Genomic DNA, 12880 nt, shown 5'->3' on the forward strand with positions numbered 1-12880 from the left:
TGGGGGCGATTGTTGAGAGGTTTGCTTCACTGAAACAATTTGCTCCTAATAACGGTCCACAGTTTATATCACAACCGTTTACAGATGATCTGAAGCAGATTGGAATCCAACATGTCCAATCAGCTCTTTATCCCCCAACCATAAATAATTTGGCAAAAAAACTTTGTTCAGACAATGAAACATTCCTTCAGGGTAACAACAACAAGAATCACAATCCAAAAGACTGAGCCAAGTTTTGTTCCCATACCGGAACACAACCCACTCGATGACTAAAGCTTCCAGCATCGCCCTTGGGAAAGGATCAGTTGCACATGGCATTTGATTCGTTGGAACCACCCATTACAGAGGACATTGTTGATGGGAAACAACTGAATCTGGGTTTCCAGCGAGGGAACAAGGCCAAACTCTGTTTTACAAAAAGGTCAACGTGTGTTGGTGAAGGATTGAGATCCACAAATAATTTTGCTAAATAAAGACCTGGATATCCCTGAGGATACAGCAGTAACTTGAATATCTGAAGGTGAGAATACCTTAGTGGAGAATACCATGCATTGTGTAAAACTTCTGAACATTAATTCATCTCAGGAAAAGACAACAACTGATGTTTCTCCTCGGTTACATTAACTACATTAGGAATTGTTCTAGAGTTGAGAGGATTATGGGAGATAACCTCGAGCACATCTGTTATTTCCAGGGCCACATTCTAAACCTCTCTGTGTTGAAGGTTATCAGGCTCTGGGATTGATCTGCCTTTTCTCCGATCTGCTTCCCCAATACCATTTCCCTAAGAAGACTTCTTCCTTTCAATTCCTCCTTTCCATTTGTCCTTGTGTCCCCCATCTTTTGGGAAGTTGTATGTTTTCTTTCTTTGTGAAGACGGAACTAAAGTATGTCATTAATTGGTCTGCCATCTCTTTGTTTCCTATTATAGGTTCTCTTGTTCCTGACTGCAGGGGACCTATGTTCATGTTAATTAATCCTTTTTCTCTTAACGTACTCATTGAAGCTTCTACTATGAGCTTGTATGTTTCCTTTAAGATTACACCCATACTCTGTTTTGTCCCTCTTAATCGGTCTCTATTTCTCCCGTTGCAAGGGCCAAAGGTCTTTCCAATCCTCTGGTCTTTGCTTTTCTGGCCAATTTGGATGTGCCTTTCTCAGGTTTAATACTCTCCCTAATTTCCCTTGTTAACCAAGGCATTACACGGTTCCTGTTTTAATTTCATTCCAGAAATTAAGACATTTTGCTGTTTGTCTGTTTTAATGTTTGTCATTGCCTAACCACTAGCATCTCTTTAAATAACAATCCCCAAATTATCATGGTCAGCTTGTGTCTCACACTATCATAGTTTCTTTTATGTAAATTTTCAGGAATGAGGAAAGTGTGTCCAGCAGGCTAAGATAAAAAGTAGGGAGGAGGGACTTGGGGGAGGGGCGTTGTAAATGCGATAGGTGGAAGGAGGTCAAGGTGAGGGTGATAGGCCGGAGTGGGGTGGGGGCGGAGAGGTCAGGAAGAAGATTGCAGGTTAGGAAGGCGGTGCTGAGTTTGAGGGTTGGGACTGAGACAAGGTGGGGAGAGGGGAAATGAGGAAACTGGAGAAATCTGAGTTCATCCCTTGTGGTTGGAGAGTTCCTAGGCGGAAGATGAGGTGCTCTTCCTCCAGCCGTCATGTTGCTATGGTCTGGCGATGTAGGAGCCCAAGGACCTGCATGTCCTTGGTGGAGTGGGAGGTGGAGTTGAAGTGTTGAGCCACGGGGTGGTTGGGTTGGTTGGTCCGGGTGTCCCAGAGGTGTTCTCTGAAACGTTCCGCAAGTAGGCGGCCTGTCTCCCCAATATAGAGGAGGCCACATCGGGTGCAGCGGATGCAGTAAATGGAGTGTGTGGAGGTGTAGGTGTATTTGTGGCAGATATGGAAGGATCCCTTGGGGCCTTGGAGGGAAGTAAGGGGGGAGGTGTGGGCACAAGTTTTGCATTTCTTGCGGTTGCAGGGGAAGGTGTCGGGAGTGAAGGTTGGGTTGCTGTGGGGTGTAGACCTAACGAGGGAGTCACAGAGGGAGTGGTCTTTTCGGAATGCTGATAGGGGAGGGGACGGAAATATATCCCTGGTGGTGGGGTCCGTTTGGAGGTGGCGGAAATGACGACGGATGATACGATGTATATGGAGGTTGGTGAGGTTGTAGGTGAGGACCAGTGGGGTTCTGTCCTGGTGGCGATTGGAGGGGCCGGGCTCAAGGGTGGAGGAGCGGGAAGTGGAGGAGATGCGATAGGTGGAAGGAGGTCAAGGTGAGGGTGATAGGCCGGAGTGGGGTGGGGGCGGAGAGGTCAGGAAGAAGATTGCAGGTTAGGAAGGCGGTGCTGAGTTCGAGGGTTGGGACTGAGACAAGGTGGGGGGAGGGGAAATGAGGAAACTGGAGAAATCTGAGTTCATCCCTTGTGGTTGGAGAGTTCCTAGGCAGAAGATGAGGCGCTCTTCCTCCAGCCGTCGTGTTGCTATGGTCTGGCGATGGAGGAGTCCAAGGACCTGCATGTCCTTGGTGGAGGGGAGGTGGAGTTGAAGTGTTGAGCCACGGGGTGGTTGGGTTGGTTGGTCCGGGTGTCCCAGAGGTGTTCTCTGAAACGTTCCGCAAGTAGGCGGCCTGTCTCCCCAATATAGAGGAGGCCACATCGGGTGCAGCGGATGCAGTAAATGATGTGTGTGGAGGTGCAGGTGAATTTGTGGCGGATATGGATGGATCCCTTGGGGCCTTGGAGGGAAGTAAGGGGGGAGGTGTGGGCGCAAGTTTTGCACCTCCTGCGGTTGCAGGGGAAGGTGTCAGGAGTGAAGGTTGGGTTGCTGTGGGGTGTGGACCTAACGAGGGAGTCACGGAGGGAGTGGTCTTTTCGGAACGCTGATAGGGGAGGGGAAGGAAATATATCCCTGGTGGTGGGGTCCGTTTGGAGGTGGTGGAAATGACGACGGATGATACGATGTATATGGAGGTTGGTGAGGTGGTAGGTGAGGACCAGTGGGGTTCTGTCTTGGTGGCGATAATAAGGGGCAGGGCTCAAGGGTGGAGGAGCGGGAAGTGGAGGAGATGCGGTGGAGGGCATCGTCGATCACGTCGGGGGGAAGTTGCGGTCTTTGAAGAAGGAGGCCATCTGGGTTGTATAGTATTGGAACTGGTCCTCCTGGGAGCAGATGCGGCGGAGACAAAGGAATTGGGAATAAGGGATGGCGTTTTTACAGAGGGCAGGGTGGGAGGAGGTGTAGTCTAGGTAGCTGTGCGAGTCGGTCAGTCTATAGTAAGTGTCCGTGTTGATTCGGTCGCCCGAGATAGAAATGGAAAGGTCTCGGAAGGGGAGGGAGGAGTCTGAGACGCTCCAGGTAAATTTGAGGTCGGGGTGGAAGGTGTTGGTAAAGTGGATGAATTGTTCAACCTCCTCGTGGGAGCACGAGGCTGCACCAATACAGTCATCGATGTAGCGGAGGAAAAGGTGGGGGGTGGGGCCAGTGTAGTTGCGGAAGATGGACTGTTCCACATATCCTACGAAGAGGCAGGCATAGCTGGGGCCCATGCGGGTGCCCATGGCTACTCCTTTGGTTTGGAGGAAGTGGGAGGATTGGAAAGAGAAGTTGTTCAGAGTGAGGACCAGTTCAATTAGTCGAAGGAGGGTGTCAGTGGAAGGGTACTGGTTGGTACGGCGGGAAAGGAAGAAGCGGAGGGCTTTGAGTCCTTCGTGATGGGAGATGGAGGTGTACAGGGACTGGATGTCCATGGTGAAGATAAGGCATTGGGGACCGGGGAAGCAAAAATCATGGAGGAGGTGCAGGGCGTGGGTGGTGTCACGGACGAAGGTGGGGAGTTCTTGGACTAAGGGGGACAGGACCGTGTCGAGGTATATAGTGATGAGTTTGGTGGGGCAGGAGCAGGCTGAGACAGTGGGTCGGCCGGGGCAGTCAGGTTTGTGTATTTTGGGCAGGAGGTAGAAACGGGCGGTGCGGGGTTGTGGGACTATGAGGTTGGAGGCGGTGGGTGGGAGATCCCCCGAGGTGATGAGGTTATGGATGGTCTGGGAGATGATGGTTTGGTGGTGGGGGGTGGGGTCATGGTCAAGGGGGCAGTAGGAGGAGGTGTCCGCAAGCTGGCATTTAGCCTCAGCGGTGTAAAGGTTTTGGATTTTGGAGCTTTTTGGAGTTTTGAATTTTGGATAAAGGATTGTGTACCTGTACTGTGTACAGTTCTGGTTGCCATGGTACAGGAAGGATATGGTTGAATTGGAGAGGATGCAGAAAAGGTTCACAAAGATGGTATAAGGAATGGAAGGTTTGAATTATAAGGAGTGGCTGGATAAGCTACAAGGCTTTTTCACTGGAGCGCAGGAGGTTAAAGAGTGACCTTCGAACACAGAACACAGAACTGTACAGCACAGGACAGGCCCTTCAGCCCACGATGTTGTGCTGAGCATTTACTTTAATCTGAGATCAATCTAACCTACACACCCCTCAGTTTACTGCCATCCATGTGCTTGTCCAGCAGTCGCTTAAACATCTCTAATGTCTCTGACTCTACTCCCACCACTGGCAGTGCATTCCACGCACCCACCACTCTCTGAGTAAAGAACCTGTCTCTGACATCACCCCAATACCTTCCTCCAATCACCTTAAACTTATGATCCCTTGTGACAGCCATTTCTGCCCTGGGGAAAAGTCTCTGGCTAACTACTCTATCTATGTCTCCCATTCCCTTGTACACCTCTATCAAGTCACCTCTCTCTCTTCCTCTCTCCAGTGTGAAAAGCCCAAGCTCACTCAACTTCTCTTCAGAAGACAAGCCTTCCAATCCAGGCAGCATCCTGGTAAATCTCCTCTGCACCCTCTCTAAAGCATCTACATCCTTCCTCGAATGAGGTGACCAGAACTGAACACTACATTCCCAGTGTGGTCTAACCTGGGTCCTATAGAGCTGCAGCAAAACCTCCTGGCTCTTAAACACAATCCCCCTGTTAATGAAAACCAAAACACCATCCACCTTCTTAACAACCCGATCAAGTTGGCAGCAACTTTGAGGGATCTATGTCCGTGGGCCCCAACATCCCACTGTTCCTCCACTCTGCCCACAGTCCTGGCTTTAAGCCAAAAGCCAATATCACCCGCACTGTCTGTGTCCTCATTGCATCCAGTGATCTCCCCTCCACTGCCTCCAAACTCATAGTCCCCCAGCCCCACACTGCCCAGTTCGACCTGCTCTCCAAGGTCCACAAGCCCAACTACCCCGACCGACCCATCGTCTCGGCATGCTCCTGCCCCAATGACCTAATCTCGTCTTACCTCGACTCCATCCTCTGCCCCTCAGTTCAGGCACTTCCCACCTCCATCTGCGACACCAACCACACTCTCCATCTCTTCAGCAACTTCCAGTTCCCTGGCCCCCAGTGCTATCACTTCACTATCGACGTGCAGTCCTTATACATGTTAATATCTCACAAGGATGGCCTCCAGTCCAATTGCTTCTTTTTCTCCAACAGACCCATCCAGTACCCCCCTCCACCAACACCCTCCTCCGCCTTGCCAAACTGGTCCTCACCCTCAATAACGTTTCCTTTAACTCCTCCCATTTCCTCCAAATCAAGGTGGTGGCCATGGGTACCCACATGGGCCCCAGCTATGCCTGCTCTTTGTTGGCTATATCGAACAGTCCCTCTTCAGCACCTACACAGGCAATGTCCTCCAACTCTTCTGCCGTTATATCAATGACTGCATCGGTGCAGCTTCCTGCCCCCAGACTGAACTGGAGCAGTTCATCGACTTCGCCCGCAACTTCCATCCCGCTCTCAAATTCACTTGGTCCATCTCGGACACCTCCCTCCCATTTCTTGACCTCACCGTTTCCATCTCCGGCAAGTCACCAGACGGATGTTTACTACAAACCCACAGATTCCCATAACTCCCTGGGCCACACCTCCTCCCACACAGTATCCTGCAAGAACTCCATCCCATTCTCCCAATTCCTCCACCTCTGCCGCATCTACTCGGACAAGGGAAACTTTCCACTCGTGAATATCCCAGATGTCCACCTATTTCGAGCAGCATGATTTTCCTCCCTCTGTCATCCAGACAGCTCTCCACTGGACCACCTTCATTTCCCGTTCCCTGCTCCAAACCCCCGCCCTTCCCAACGCAATAAAGGCTGGGTCCCCCTTGTCCTCACCTACCACCGCAATAGTCTCCGCATCTAACGCATCATCGTTAAATGCTTCCTCCAACTCCAATTAGACCGCACCACCAAGACCATCTTCCAGTCCCCACCCCTTCCTGCCTTCTGCATGGACCATTCCCTTCGACAATCCTTGGTTTGCGCCACTCTCCCCACCAACCCCCTCGAGCCACCAAGTACCTTCCCCAGTCACCGGAAAAGATGCAGAGCCTGCAGGTACACCAGCCGGTCACCTCCATCCAGGGCCCCAAACAGTCCTTCCAGGTGAGACTGAGGTTCACCTGCCTCTCTTCCAACCTCATTTACTGCATCAGGTGCTCCCGATGTTGTCTTAGGGAATGGTTCACCGAACATCGCAGCTGGGTCCACAGGGACCGACCGGACCTCCCACTCATCCCCCAATTTAATTCCCCTTCCCACTCCCTTTCTGACATGACCATCCTTGGCATCCTCCATTGCCGCAATGAAACACACTGCAAATTGGAGGAACAACACCCCATCTTCCACCTGGGCAGCCTACAGCCCAGATGGCTCAATATTGGGTTCTCCAATTTCAAATAACCTCCCTTTCCATCCCCCAACTCCCTTCCCAGCCCCTTCCCCTCCCTCCCACTGCTCCCTGCCACCAATTGGATTCATTTCACCCATTGACCAACCAGGTCGTCCCCTCTACCTCTCTTCACCTAACCCTACTTTACAACCTTACACCCACCACCCGTTTTATCTGCAGCTCCCCCCCCACACCCAGCCCCAGTCCTGAAGAAGGGTTACACCCAAAACATCAGCTTCTCCACCTCCTGATGCTGCCTGCCTTGCTGTGTTCTACTTCCAGCCTCCTCCTGTCCACCTTGGATCCCAGCATCCAGTATAGCATTTGTTTTGGCTTTAACCCTGTATTCAACATCCAAATTTGACCTTCCTAAATGAATCACTTCTTATTTAACCAGGTTTAACTCCATCTGCCACTTCTCAGCCCAGCTCTGCATCCTGTCAGTGTCTCGTTGTAGTCTGTAACAGCCCTCGCCACGATCCACGACATCACCGACCTTTGTGTCACTGGCAAACTTACTAACCCATCCTTCCACTTCTTCATCCCAGTCACTTATAAAAACTACAAAGGGCAGACGCCCAAGGGCAGATCCTTGTGGGACTCCACTGGTCACCGAGCTCCAGGAGGAATACTTTCCATCCACGACCACTCGCTGTCTTCTTTCAGCCAGCCAATTCTGTATCCAGACAGCCAAAATTCCCAATATCCCATACCTCCTAACATTCTGAATGAGCCTACCCTGGTGAACCTTATCAAATGTCTTCCTGAAATCCATTTACAGCACATCCACTGCTCAACCTTCATCAACTTGTCTCATCATATCCTCAGAGATCTCAATAAGGCCAGTGAGGCATGACCTGCCCCTCACAAAGCCATGCTGACTGTGTTTAATCAAATAATGTCTTTCCAAATGGTCATTAATCCTGTCTCTCAGAATCCTTTCCAGCACCTTGCTTGCCACAGACGTAAGACTGACTGGGCTGTAATTCCCAGGGATTTCCCTATTCCCTACCCTTTCGTGAACAGAGGAACAGCATTCTCCTCCCTCCAATCAGCCTGTACTACTCCCATGGAGAGTGAGGATGCAAAGATCATCACCAGAGGTGTAGTAATCTCATTCCTCACTTCCTGTAGTAACCTCGGATATATCTGGTCTGGCCCTGGGGACTTATCTAACTTGATGCTTCCCAGAATTTCCAGCACTTCCATTTCCTTAATGTCAATCTGTTCAAGCTTATTAACCTGGTCCACAATGTTCTCATTAACACCGAGGTCCCCCTCTCTTGAACAAGTTCCCTCCACTATCCCTGATCAGCCCTACCCTCTCGCTGATCATTCTCTTATTCCTCACGTAAATGTAGACCGCCTCTTGGTTTTCCCTAATCCTTTACCCCAAGGCTTTTTCATGCCCCCTCCTAGCTCTCCTCAGTCCGTTTCTTGAGTTCTTTCCTAGCTATACTGTAATACACTAAAGCTGTGCCAGGTCCTTGCTTCCAAAACCTTCAGTAAGCTTCCTTCTTCCTCTTCACAAGAAGCTCCTCTTCTCTTGCCATCCAAGGCTCCTTAACCTGACCAATCCTTTGCCTGTCTCAGTGGGACAAAGTTATCCAACACTCACAACCAGTGTTCCTTAAGCAGCCTTCACATTTCTGTTGTACAGTTCCCGCAGAACAATGTTCCCAATTTATACTCCACAGCTCCTGTCTAATAGCAATGTAATTTCCCCTCCCCCAATTAATTATGGATGTTTATAAAATCATGAGGGGCATGGATAAGGTAAGTAACAAACTCTTTTCCCAAAGAGTTAGGGAGTTCAAAACTAGAGCGCATAATTTTATACTGAGTGGAGAAAGATTTTAAAGGAAGCTGAGGGGAAATGTTCTCACACAGAGGCTGGCTCATATGTGGCATGAACTGTTAGAGGAAGTGGCAGATGCAGGTACAGTTACAACTTTTAATAGATATTTGGACAGGTACATTAACAGGAGGATCACCGTGTTTCCACATTAAAGTTCCTCATTCAGCTCACACAGGTATAATTGGTCTGTGCTGTTTTCACCTCACTGACCTCCAGGAGATTTTGGAGACAGCTCAGCAGACAGTAGCTCTTTGATGTGACTGAACCTACAAGTATCCTTTGATTTTCTGTACAATTCTGCCTTTCTGTGTTACTTTAGCCCGGTCAGTAGACAACAGCAGTTTCTCTTTCAATAACTTTAAATGCACTAATTTCTAATGCACTCAACTGTTCACCTCAAGATCTATTCCAGTCTGTAAACCCGCAGTAAAGTGATGATGAACAACTGTCCAACATTCCAATACCAATAACAAAAATCAAAAGTGAAACTAAAACTGTGTTCCTCCATTCTTAACACACACTTTAGAAATACAAATCAATCTGAAAGCTATCCATGCATCTCCCGCCTGAGAACACAGGTTCCCAAATGATATTAATAACATTTCCTGAACCTTCATCACACTGGGAACCAACTGAGTTTTATGATATATCAAGATTACCTCCATTTTGTGTCCAGCAGATGTTCACTGAGCAAAGTGATTTGACCTTGTGTCCTTCACCAAGGTCAGTGCTGTTTGCTGTATTGACAGGAATGTGGAATACTGCAGCTCAGTGCATACAGGCAGTGGTCACAGCAATGGTTCCATGGGCCATCGATCTGGTCAGAAGGAAATAATGTCCAATTCTCTGGCCTTGGTGTTCCACTCTAGGGAAACAGCTTATCCTTCCCATAAAATTATGGAGGTTGTGGGCAGTCACCTTCATATAAGAGATGTAATCTTGTAAAAAAATTCTTGACTGTGGTGAAGCAACATGTCACCCAACTCAAACCAGCCAGTGACCTGCTGGTGTCCAGCAGCTCCCACTGCTGCTGGTGAATTCCTGGCTGGTCATTCTAGGCAGTGGCTTCACCTTCATTGTTGCTGTGGCTGGATGGTAAGTCCTACTGCATCGGAGTTTAGGATGGGTAGCCCACAGGCAGAAAGACCTCACAGTCATTGCTGTTCTCTCTCATGGAGGTCTCAGACAGCAGTATGAGGGAGAGTCTGGACAAACACCTCAGTGAGGCCAGAGGGGTTCGGAGACGTGTCTTGTCAGCTTGGACCAGGAGAAGGCCTTTGGAAGAATATCCAACACCTACTTAATCAACTTGCTCTTCAAATGGGGTTAATGCAGGGACTCCACAATTGGATCCATCTGCTCCACACAAACATCAGTGGGACAGTTTAAATAATGGGTGGGAATGGGAAAGCTTTCCGATCAGAGATGGAGGCAGGCAGGACTGTCCTCTCTCCCGCCCTGTTTGTGTGCTGTATTGAACCATTTACTGAGTACAATAGGAAGGAGGCAGGTGTAGGAAAAGGGAAAATGCCAGGTACCGCAGGCACTGAGTTCAAATCATCCCTGCACATGGGAAACATCACTGCTTTCTGCACAGATCCACCGTCAGTGATCAGATTGATGAGAATCTGTGACCAGTTCAAACTGGCTTCAGGACACAAGATCAACTGCAGCAAGAATGAGCTCCTGTTCCTTTTCAGAACTGGGCCAATCAATCCTTTGCCCTTTGCCCTGTCCGAGCAGACTACCTGAAGGTGCTGGGAATGTGATTCAGAGGAGCCGAGGTGTGTGCTAGAACCTGGAAGGTGTGGGTCACTGTGATGTGACTGAAACTGGGATGGGGAAGTGACATTCCCTCTCCATTGGAGTTAAGGAGCTGGTCACCAGCTGGGAGATGCTTCTTCATTTCTCAATGTGCTGTCACTTTGGCCCATACTCCACTCCTGGACAGTGGAGGTCACTCAAAACATCTTCCACTTTGTCTGGAGTTCAACCACGGGCCATGTCTGTGGGGACACAGCCGTAGGGAATGTACCCAACACCCGCCTCAGCCCAATATAAAACACAGATCTGTGGATACTGGGAATCGGAAAGAAAACAGGCAAGTGCTGGAGAAACTCAGTAGATCTGGCAACATGTACAGAGAGAAAAACAGAGTTAATGTTTCCAGTCCAGTGATCCTTCTTCAGAATTGCTGAGTTTCTCCAGCACTTTGTGTTGTGTTTCTGATTTCCAGTACCCACCGTTCTTTGTTCCATATTACTGTGGTTTATCAGGTCAGGTTTCACTCTGAGATCTGATGTGTCCAGTATCACCATCAGCTGGGATTGGGACACAATTAAAGTTACCTGGGCCTTGGGCGTTCTGTATATCCAGAAGGTTCCCATTTGGTTTCACTGGAGTTGATCTTGTTCTGATCCCAGCTGGAGGAGAGAGGGTACTCCCTGTCAGATCCACCCTGTCCACCCAGAGTCTCACTGCCTCTGCATGTTGCTCTCACCGTGGTTCAGGTGAGGATCAGACCATCACCAGCTCCTTGTGGGATGTGCCTCAGTGGGAACAGATAAACTCATCGTCCGGGAATGACTTTATCAGCTAACAGCCTGAGGTGGAGCCAAATGTGGACAGGACTGACACCCCCTTCAAGGCCCCTCATTTCCTTACCCTGTCTGACTGTTCCCAGTCTATCTCCACTCCCTATCCCACTTCTGCCCTCCCCTGAATTCCTTGTGTATCCCTCCACCCCCTTGACCCCATTCCCCCAGCTCCCCTCACTGCCACAACCTGGCCATTCCCAATGCTCCATGCCAGCTGCCAGCTTTCTGTCCCTCTCCCTTGTGCCGTAACCAAGAGAAAGTGCTGCCCTCAGACCAAACTGCAGAAACCTGCCTCTGTACATCACCGGGAAACTAACGTGAACCGGGCTCACCAGATTCTCACACACTGCTGACTGGGGCTTCAAGGAGGGACTGGGTTTTTATGTTCATGAATATTCATGGGATCCAAATGTAAACCAAGTAGGAAGCCCCACAGTCTGGTGTAATACCTGACAAACTGTAAACACACGGCTTTATCTCGACACCACAACCTGTCATTGGGAAATACAACAATTCACACCCAGCCTAATTCAGCCACACTCCCAGCACATCTCCTCAGTTCATCAGAAAAGCCAGATTGGACAGATAACATTAACTCTGTTTCTCTCTCCACAGATACTGCCAGACCTGCTGAGTTTCACCAGCAAGTTCTCATTTCATTCCATTTCCTGCTCTTGCAGTTTCATGAGATCCCCCCGACATTTCTGCTCTTGCTGTAAACCAGGCAGTCAGTCTGGCCGACTGTCACTCGGGAGGCTGGACAGAATGATGGAAATGTCTCCCTCCAGGGAAGATCATGAGGAGCTCCACCTCCCCAGTCTTGTCAGGTCGACCTGGGCAACCATCCTACAACCTAAAGGACTTAACATTGAGTTCCTGAATCTCCAATAACCTTCTGACCCATCCCCCTGCTCCCTTTCCAGCCCCACCTCCTCCCTTCCATTCCACCCACTGACCCTTCCTTCCAGCTCCCAACCGGATCCATCCCTCCCATTGACCAACCAGGTCGTACCAACCACCAGTGTTCTCCTATCCTCCACATCTCTCCCCTCCCCTCTCTTTATCTGCAGCTCCCCACCCAGCCCCCATACCCACATCCAGTCCTGATGAAGGGTTAGACCTGAAACATTGACTTCACCTCCTGATGCTGCCGGTCTTGCTGTGTTCTTCCAGTCTCCTGTTTGTCTACTTGGTCAGGTCCTTCACCCCCTGCTGGGCACTCTGCACCCTCCCCATTTCCCCATTAATATCAAGGCCCCTGTCCCAGCCATTTACACTGAATAACATCCTGATTGTGGACATACTGCTGTCCACAGGTCTGGATCAATAACATCATAGAATCCCTACAGTGTGGAAACAGGCCATTTACTAACCAGTTCACACCGACCCTCCAAAGAGGATCCCACCCAGACCCATTCCCCTACCCTATTACTGTACATTTTCCCAGACTACTGCACCTCACCTAGATACACGTGAACACTGTGGGGAATTTAGCTTGGCCAATTCACCTAACCTGCACATCTTTGAGCTGTGGGAGGAAACCGGAGCACCCAGAGGAAACCCACGCAGACATGGGGAGAATGTGCAAACTCTACACAGACAGTCGCCTGAAGCTGGAATCGAACCCGGGTCCCTAGCGCTGTGAGGCAGCTAGTCACTGAGCCACTGTGTCACCTTAAT

General features: G+C 49.8%; 1 protein-coding gene across 1 annotated transcript in view; it reads right to left on the reverse strand.

Annotated features, from left to right (window-relative positions):
- The window catches only part of LOC148147382 (uncharacterized), a 76955-nt gene that overhangs the window by 39958 nt on the left and 24117 nt on the right, over positions 1-12880 (reverse strand). The window lies entirely within an intron of this gene.

The sequence above is a fragment of the Chiloscyllium plagiosum genome, unplaced genomic scaffold, assembly GCF_037043375.1.
Source record: "Chiloscyllium plagiosum isolate Xiang-an unplaced genomic scaffold, Cpla_swu_hap1 HiC_scaffold_17, whole genome shotgun sequence".
Taxonomy (NCBI): Eukaryota; Metazoa; Chordata; class Chondrichthyes; order Orectolobiformes; family Hemiscylliidae; genus Chiloscyllium; species Chiloscyllium plagiosum.